Source organism: Fukomys damarensis, unplaced genomic scaffold, assembly GCF_012274545.1.
Source record: "Fukomys damarensis isolate Sample0158 unplaced genomic scaffold, DMR_v1.0_HiC HiC_scaffold_39, whole genome shotgun sequence".
Lineage (NCBI taxonomy): Eukaryota > Metazoa > Chordata > Mammalia > Rodentia > Bathyergidae > Fukomys > Fukomys damarensis.
This window is the reverse complement of record NW_022900951.1, coordinates 123418410-123428525: the sequence shown is the minus strand read 5'-3', so window position 1 is coordinate 123428525 and position 10116 is coordinate 123418410. Positions and strand designations below refer to the sequence as shown.

The following is a 10116-nucleotide window of genomic DNA, read 5'->3' as shown; positions in this document are numbered from 1 at the left end:
TTTTTTTTTTTTTTTTTTTGGTTTGTTTTTTGTTTTGGTACTGGGGATTGAACTTGGGTCCTTGTGCTTGCAAGATAGGCACTGGAACCACCAAGCTAAATCCCTGGCACTAGGGAAAAGTTTGTTATATAGAATAATCTGGGTCAGGGGTGTTTGCAGGAAGGAATGACAGAGGGACTGTTAAAAACAGGACAAAGTAGGAGAAGAGAGGATAACAAAAATTATGTGTGTAAAGGGGAGTTAAGTGGGAATAAGAAGTTCAGAATGGGAGGTATTAGGAAGGTTCAAGCCCTTCTGGGAATCCTTGAAAATATTGATGATGAATCTACTTCCCTTACTGTTTGAATTATCAGCTTGAGTCATTTTACTTAGATTTCCAAGGAAATGATGAATTTAGAAATTTGAAGAATTTGGAAACTTTTCAGTTATATTGGAATGTGTTGGAGTTTTAGGGGTTAATTGCTAACACCGCCCCTCTCCTCCCCTCCTCTCCCCTTCTTTTCCTTGCTCTCCTGTCTTCTCTTCTCCTCTTCCTGAGTTCTAACTCAAATGGAAGGCAGATGTAGGAGTCAGTCGGATGGAGTTAAAATATCACCATTATCCCTGAGAGAATTGGAGACCATAGTTTAAGCATGAGGGCTAAATGGGGTTGGGGATTTGCTCCTTCTTACTTCTTCATGATTCCCCAACACCTTTCTATCTTCTAAACAGACTGATCAACTAAATTACCCAGCCTCCTTCCTGTTCTCTCCAAGTGTTTCCTGGCTCTTTATTCTTTACACAATATTGGACTATGGCCGAGGCCATCTGGGGTACGGCTGTCTTCCTTGGGCAGGGGAGGCAGATCAGCAGTCTCTCAGCACCGTTCTGAGCTGTCACTCTCCCATTACTCATTTCACCAACCATTACTCCTTTTGGTCACTTCCTAGGGCTCCTGGGAGGCAATATAGATTTTTGCTTTAGAAGGCTCTGTAATGGGTCAGAACAATAGGCTAATTAACTGTAATTCAACACTGGCCTGCATGCAAGGCTGACAATCAAATCCCTTGTTTTCATCCCAACTTGTATTCATCTGTCTTGTCTGGTGGAGGGCTTCAGCGATTCTGTGGTGGGATTGAACAACAAATTAAAGATTCTCCAACAATGACATATGGGCAGCACTGAGATATCTCAGATTTGAACATAACCCTCACCCAATAATCTGATTCGTGGAAAGAAAGGAAAGCTCAAAATTAAATCTCCTTGTTTTTAGAAGGTAAGGCCTAAAAAAGTTAGAAATTCAAAACTGAAATCTCTTCTTCTTGTGAGTATAAGTCCAAAGTGTAGAATTCCTAAATCCAAAGAAATGAAAGCCTGAAATCTCTTTGAATTTCTTATTCTGCTCAGTCTTAGCCACAAGAGTTTTGGAATTTGGGGTACAAATGGGTCTTCTCTGGCATCTGCTGCCTGTTTATCTTCCCCTGGACTGGGTACTATTCTTCAGGAGCTGAATTAGTTTCTCTTGAGCTTCTCAGCTGTTATCTTCTTGTATTACTACACTCCCCTCCACTTTCAATGACTGTCACAACATACAATGAGCACTTCTCAGCCCTTATTTTAGTGAATGACAATGAGCATGTAACAGAAACCTGAGTCCTACTTATGATTCCTCTGTCTTGTTCATCACAGTAACCAATCAGTCATTGAATCCTGACAGTTTTTCCTTCCAGTGATTTTTGTACCCATCCATTTCTGTTATTACCTTAGTTCAGAAACTTAGTCCTTTTCATCAGGCTACATCAGTAGCTTCCTTTCTGGTATTTGATTAATGTTTTTAAAATTCAGGCCCTTTTGGGCTGGAGGTATGGATCAGTGGTAGAGTGCTTTCCTAGTGTGCATTAGGCCTTGGAAAGGAAGGAAGGGGAAGAGGAAGGGGAAGGGAAAGAGAAGGGGAAGAAGAGGGGAGGGCATAAGAAGGAATCAAAGGGAATAGAAAGGAAGGGGAAAGAGAAGAGAAGAAAAGAAGAGAAGAGGAGAGGAGAAGAGGCTCTTTTTATAATAATAGCAGAGGGTCATCTGATTAGGAACTATGGTCATTCAGAGTTTAGCCTTTGCCACCAATCCTGCCTTGTTTCTTCCAGTCTCATTTCCTATCCCTCCCCATCTCAAAGTTCATGTTCTAGTAGACATCATGCTGTCACATGCTTTGGCCATGCATGATCTTCTTTGCCCCTAGAATACTCTTCTCATCTTCTTTTACCTTGCCTTTTCCTGCTTATCACATGAGACCCTACAGACATCTCCTGTGCTGAGAAATCAGACTCCCAGGAGGGGAGTCTGTGCACCCACAATCTTTGTGCTCACCTCTAAGACTTCCTGTCTGACTGAATGGGAATTCTGTCATTGTGTGTGTGCCCTAGAGGACAGGACCGTATGATTCATCTTAAATTCTTAGCGCTTAGCCTAAGGGCTTAGCATAATTTATTGTTCTTATTTAAATTATGAGGATTAAATAAGATATAGGAAATTCATCACTCTCATACAAAAATGAAAGATGTGAAAATTAGAGAGTGAACTTACACATTATAATGGGAGAGTTCAGGGCTCAGCTTAAAATATTTAAATGTCTCCACTTATTTAAAGTATTTTAGATGTGATTTTAGATCAAAATTTCTGATGTTTCAAAAAATTTTTTAAACATTGGCTTTTTTCCTTTATAATTGAATATCATTTAAGATTTGCTACTTTCAATACCTAATGCCTATGTTTCAGTTGTATTTTTGAATATCACACATTGCATCACTTGAATCAGCAATTTACTTATTAGTTTTCTAATATTTTATGAAATAATAATGGCATAAGTAATAAATACTCAAATAAAATGAGCACACATTTAGAGACAAAGAAGGTGGTGTTGCTGAAATGAACTGGCTAAAATGTTCATTTATCAATAGCCAAGAACAGTGAAAATTCACTAGACACAAATATGAGGTATTGATGTATAATGATGCACAATGGTGAAGCTATTTGACAGTGAACCTCAACGACTAGTTTATTGTATAAATAGGCTGTAGTTAGGTCACCACTGCTTTGGTCACTAATGTCCTGTAGTACCAAGTCAGTTCCTGATATACAAAGGACACTCCTTTCTTTTCCAATAGATGCTTAGCATTTTGAATGCTTTCAATGCAATCATCTAGTGTCTCAAATATGAAAAATCAAAGCTACCATGTACTTTACTCTCTGTACACAGGCATATGTATATGTGTCTTGAAGAGGATGCCTTCTTCCTGGAGAAGTCACAAACTCTGTTTGCCTGAAAAGCAAATCCTCAAAGTCCATTTTTCGTAGGAGTCAAATATGGCAAAGACATCAGCATTAGATGATGTGTCTTTGTACAGATCCTATCATGGAGAGATATCTGGTGGAGTTCACAGGTACTTTTAAAATACGTGAAGGCTACTTTGAAATCGAGATGTCTATGGGATATATTGATGGAAATATTCCACATCCAATTAGAAAATATTCTACTTGTAAGGGAAAAATCATATTCACTTTTGTAAACTTCCTTTATTCTGGTAATAGGTCTATGACATTACTTCTGTCTCTTAAATAAGCTACAAGTATTATTTCCATGGGAAGATAGCAGATCTAAAAAGACTAAATTAAGGGAAATGAAACGATAAATGAGATAGTGACTTTTATATACATTAAAGTGCTGTTCCTGTGAGAAGGTTGATTATCTCCATAGGTCCACAAGAAAGGGATTCCTGAGGTCAGATTAGATCCTGGATTCTGACATTTGTTTCACTATTTTCACATCATGCATCAATACAGGCATTAATCCAACAAATCAACTAACCAGCCAATATTTATTGAGCATCTACATGTGTTAAGCAATATATTGGGTGTTGGGTTGATGGACAGTTTTTTTGGTAGTGGAAAAAATTTTTAGCCCAATGTAGAAATCAGACACATTAACAACGACAAGATAGTGTGGCAAGTGATATTTGTAAGAATCTGACACAGTCTGCGGATTTAAGAGCTTTCCTAAGATGACTTGGAGGGCAAGCTAGTTAAATGAAAAAGGCTGGTAGTGGTTCTGTAGTGGTGAGACACTGTGTGTGAAAAGCCTTGAGACAAACGATATCATGGGTGCTCAATGAGGCTGAATGCAAAACCAGAAAAGTGTGTCATGAAATAAGTCTGGAGAAAAGAGTGAAGGGCTGGCTCATGCATGATCTTGTGAGCCATAAGTTGCGGTTATCTATGAGTGCATAACAGTGACTTAAAGTAGCCATGTCATTTTGCTTACAATTTTGTAGGTCAGGAAGCTGGGAAGGGTGGCTTGGTGTTTGGCCTCTGATCCAGATAGCCTTACGCTGGTGAGGGGAGGGCTGGATCTGGATGATCTACTTTCTGGTTGTATTCTTTTTTTCCTTTTCTTTTCTGGGTATTGAACCTAGGGCCTTCACACTGAGCTGCATCCCCAGCCCTTTTTGAAAATTTTGAGACAGGGTCTTGCTAATAGCTAAGTTGCCCAGGATGGGCTTGAATTTGTGATCTTCCTGCCTCAGCCTCCCGAATGTTGGAATTACAGGTGTGCACAACCATTCCTGTCATGACTCAAACCTTTTGCAACTTGGTGCACATCTGAGAATGACCAGGAAAGCACACTGTGCATTAATTTTGGAAATTTTTGTCCTGTAGATAAATTTGCAGGTGCAGAATCTGAAAATTATGGTGGAAGGCATTTGAAGGATGAATGTGAAGAGAGGGAGGCATGTAGCAACGGTTAGAGACAGAGAGGAACTCAGAAGCTTTCAAACAATAAACCAACCCAGCCCCTTCACCCCTTCCATCATCCCTACATTACTTTCAAAGCCCAAATAACCCCTTTATAGCCCCCAACATCCCCATGGGTCTCCTCCTTTTATACCAAGAGACACCCTCATATTGCAGAGAGGGTGGAGAATTGTCTGTGGTCATCTGGGTCAGGGACAGAGATAGGTCAGCCATACTGGGAGGCCCTTCTAGTTGGTTTCTTTCCATACATATCTGAAGCTTCAGTGTTTTTTCCCTCTCTCTTTATGTGGCATTTCATCATTCAGTATGGATATCTCAGAACATTTGACCTTTTTACATGACAGCTGGTGGCCCCAGAGAGAGTTCTGTGAGAAAGCTGAGCAGAAGGTGATTTAGCCTTGGAAGTCCTCAAACATCACATCTGACTCATTCTATTAGTTCAGCAAGTCAGTAAGCCATCCTAGACTCAAAGTGAGGGTAGCTACATACCACTTCTTAACGAGGAAGTGGGGGGAAGGGAGGGATAGCAAAAACTTTACACCCGTCTTTAGTTTGGCACACCGTGGTAAAGAGTTTATCTTAATAACAGTGGAACCATTTTGATCTTTCAAGGAGGAGGTCGACATGATGAGCAGATATGAATTTTAAATAGATCCCTTTTGCTACAAAGTGATGCATAACTTAGGACAGGACTTGAGATGGGTGGAAGGAAGAGAGACCAGTTAGGAAACTTTTGAAGAGTCCAGGCTAGACTTGAGAATACAGCAGTGGCAGCATTGGTAAGGAATGGCTTTTAAAGTTACAAGAGGTAAATGCAACTGTATTGATTTAATGTAGGGAATGAAAGATCATTCTTTTCATGTTATAGTTATATCATACTTTTCCATTCATTCATACATTGAAAAACATTTGGTGACCACTGACTACATTGATGCTGTATTTCAGAAGTTGAGCCCTGAATAGTAGGACATTCTAAGAGGTATCTGCTCTAGAGAGCTCAGTCCAGTGGTAAAATTTGGTCAGCTTCAAACAATTACATCATAGTAGCAATACCCACCATGTGTTGACTTCTTATACTGTGTTAGTCACTTTACATATCTGGTAGCCCTTTGGCCTCTGCACGAGTATCAACTTAATATGTGGTTTCAATGATTGTTCCATAATATGTGGCCATCTGTAACTCTGGTGGAGGTACAGAGAAGCTAGTGTGTGGGAAGGAGTCTTACGCATTACCCAGCATCTGTAGGCCCACAGAAAAGCTTCTATTAGGGATTTTAAAATGTTCATGAAATTTCCAAGCACTACTTCTTTTCCTGGGATGATCTCTATGTTTTAGGCTGCTGTGAACCCTAACTGTACGGTTCCATGGATTCTGGGAGTCACGTCACCCATTGTCACCTCCAACTCTGTACTCTCCACTTTAGTCTCAGAGCCCAGAGCCCAGAAAAGGTTCTCCTGCAGGGTCTGGCTATGATTCACTGGGAAGGAGAGGATGAATCCTCCTTCTTCATTACTCGAGACCAGTCTTCAGTATTTTTTAGTTGAAAATGAATAAGGAGATTTCATTCTCACAAGCTTCTAGTGTTTTGAGACCATTATTATGAGCCACCTGGCAACAATTAACCCCTTTTTGGGGGGCTGGACCCCACCTGAACCAGCTGCTGAGATGTCTGATTAACTCGTTTTTCTCACTGTCTTCACTCAGCAGTACTTTCTCTCTCTTCTCAATGCTCTGCAACTTTGATATTTAGAAATTACGGTCTTAGTCATGTGGTTCGGTAACAACCAGCCCAAGGTGGATTCAACCCAATGACCTCAAGGAGAAAGAATGTTTTTAATGGTTATTTTTTTCTTTCAGATTTTCAAAGAAGCTGGTACTGTACTTTCCATTTCACACATCACAAATTTACATCTTCAAAAGCTGGAAAACATCAACACCTCAGAAAAATAGAGTGTAAAATATGTGGACATCTGCTCACCTGGAGCAGCAGTAATCACAGAGAAAATTGTAATCTCTTGGACTAGGGCGGCATTAGGCTTTAGCACTAGGACCTGACTCGGGGCCATCTTCAACCTTCACTTTATGTAACTCAAGAGCCCAGCAAGCACGAACCTCGAATTAGGCTGCTGGTGAAAGCAGAAACTTGTTTCAACAGGTCAACAATGAAGTGATTGTGTTTCACTGGAGTCAGGCAGAGTTGGAGGAGCTTAGCTTCCCACTGTGGTGTAACACCTTCAATGGGGCTTTCCTCTCCAGCCCGGGTCTGTTGGGATAGGAGTGGAGTCAGCATTCCACAAGTATTTCCTGAGGGCCTCTTGCACAGTTTCTTCTCAACATGAGCATTCACGGCCAGGTCGTTTATCCTGCCTGCCACCTTGGGCTGATGAAAATGTTGCTTTGACTTATGGGTTGAGCACTTCCTCAGAAAGTTGGGGACCCCAAGTGAGTTCTATCCCTAACTTTTCTCCATGGAAAGTTTTTTTTTTTTTTTTATTGTTTATAGTCTGTGAAATTTGGACGGCAGCCAATCCTGAAACCAAGAGGAAGGCTTTCTCTGTGGGATTTTGTCTGTATCAACCACTATGATAAATATGTGATGTTATTATCAGTCTGTTTGACTTTACAGAAATGCTTTCTTTGTCTGAGAGGACATCTGTGTAGTTTGCAAATTCATACATTGTCCTATTCTGTTAATTGGCAATTGTAGTTTCATTTAATTATTATGAGATTAATGTAGCTTCTTGAGTCCTAATGCATTGCACAGTAAAGAAAGCTCAGACATTTTTGTGTTGAACAGAGCTAGTTTGGCACTAGGCCTCTCTTTTAATTCTTGAAGGATGATCCAATTACTCTAAGACTTAGCAGTACAGAAAACACAATCTTATATGTGGGGCGAGGGATTCTTAGCCAATAGAAGGAGAATTATTTGACTTTGGGAATGGCTGTCTTTTTGATAAATAACTGAGGGAAGTGATAAAATGTTTCCTGACAAGTTTCAGATACTGTAGGAATACTTTTGATTAGCATAGTTTAGGTATTATATTGTTGCAATTTGGGGGAGAGGTGCAACAATGCCACCTAGTTCTGTAAGTGCCATCTATGTGCAATGTTGGGTGGTAAGGGTGGTTTCTCAAGGGCAGCTCCTTGGTTAGGTCTCCATATTCTAGAGAAATTATTTTTCACTTTTTTGAGTTATACCCTACGTGAAGGGTCTCAGAGAACACATGGTTTGCTCCACATTCCTGTATACTCATATGTTCATATACTCACTTTTATACGTGTGATTTAAGGGAGCTCCTTGAACTTCTAAAGATCTATCCTGAAGGACTATGGACCCCAGGTTAAGAATTCCAGTTCTTGGTTCTAGTTCCCAGTTTTGAACTGTCTCAGGATACCGCAAGTGAGGATAGACTCAATCTGACAGAAACACCAGACAGTGATATACTGTACTTGTATAAGGCAAGAAGGTTAAGAATTTATTGTGAGAATTCCTGCTTTCCAGCATCCAGAATGGTTTTGTGTCTACTTTCCAGAGACCTGGGAAACAGAATCATTTATTTCTTAGAGAAGTGTGTGGCCTATGGATAGGAAGTTTTACCCTACTATGGAGGAAGCTCAGTGTTCTGTCTCTGTCTTCAAGCAAAGATTCTTTCCTCATTAACCTAGATCCAGGAGCCTTCTCCTTTAGACACACATGGCAACTTGTGCTTCTTTGAACTGTCTCCTATGCTATTCAGTCTCTTTGATCAACACATTCTTTCTTTAGATAGTACCTGTTCCCTTGAGCTCTAGAACATGTCTGTCTCTTCCAATTAATGGATCCTCACAGGTATGACTCCACAGGTATGGAGGATCCACAAGATTAGAGAATGGAGGGCTGGGGATTTAGCTCAGTGATTCCAGAGCCTGACTCGCAAGCACAAAGACCAGAGTTCGATCCCCAGTACCAAAACAAAACAAAAAAAAGATTAGAGAATGGACTAAATACAGTTTTTTTCTGAAACTAATTGTCTCAAGAGCTCACAAGAAAACTGCAATGAGCTCCCATACATTTGATGAGCTTTGTAGCATCCACTTTACTTTTGTGTATACCCCAGACTGCATTAGAGCTATACTTGAAAAGAGAGGAAAGCAGTGGTCCAGGTTAAGATTTTTTCAGGTTTAACTCTCTATTAGAGCCTTGTATAGTCAGAGAGGCCATAATTCACCATTTTCCCCAAGCAACTGATTAAAAAAGTATATACATGTTTTAATATTGTATGTTCATACTTCAGACCACGCTGCCAGCCACTTCGCCACAGTTCATATGTACAATGTGCCCATTTGGGTCTATACTTGAAGATCCAAGGTGGTTTGCAAAAATGGAGTAATGCCAGGCTAGGAGATGTCCATGATCTTCTCGAAACATTTCTATTTGGGGATTCTCTGATATGAAACCATCCCCATGTACTCATGTAGCCTAAGATGGGAAAAAGATAGCTTCCTACCAAGACATACACGCTTCATTGGTCTTTTCTGAACCCTAATGGGGCAAGATACCTTTGGAATTCAAAAGTGCCTGATAAAGAATTAGTATTGCAGTAATGACTTGGAGGGGAAACCCTACTCATCCCAGACCTGTGTTCACCCGTAGATGAGTCATATATCTGGAAGGATGATGAGTATCTTAGAACAGTTATTACCTCCCTGTCAAAATCTTCACAGTTGAGCTGAGGTCTAATATTTCTAACAATAACAGCAAAATGTTACAAACTAATGACTGGTCCTGGAGAGAAAGGAGTGTCCGTGGCACAGAGCACTTGTCCCTGGGGCTCTGCATTGTATTTTCATTCTTTAGACTAGCCTTACACCTCATAAATCTGTCAGTCATCTTGAATAAAGTTTCTGTTTGTGTTGGGCAAATCATTCCCAGCATTTATTATAGGAACTATCTGACAAACCGGTAAGACAATGAAGACTGGATTTCACACTGAAATAAGGCAAGAAAATGAGTTTTTATCTTAGTTGATCATTTCTTTGCTACCTCTAATGCTGTATATACCTATTAAAAAGTTAGTATCACATTTCTTTTGGTTTGGAGAATTTCAGTTGAATCTTCTCATTTGGGTTGCCATCTGGTGTGCTACTAACAGTCTCAGAGAATAAGAGGCCATCTGTTAATACTTTTCCAGGAAGCTTTTTATAGAGCAGTGAAGTGGCAACTCTCAAAAACACATTGTAATGACTTACATGATCTTGGGTATATGTACAAGTTAAGGCTGGTATTTGATTCCTGCAAACACTATTTTTGGTCCCATTGAGGAGGGACAGAGGAATCAAGAAATATGACA

At 40.1% G+C, this 10116-nt stretch overlaps 1 long non-coding RNA gene across 1 annotated transcript in view; it reads left to right on the top strand.

The window, feature by feature from the left end:
- LOC117284740 overlaps positions 1-10116 on the top strand; it is a 20827-nt gene that overhangs the window by 9444 nt on the left and 1267 nt on the right. The window lies entirely within an intron of this gene.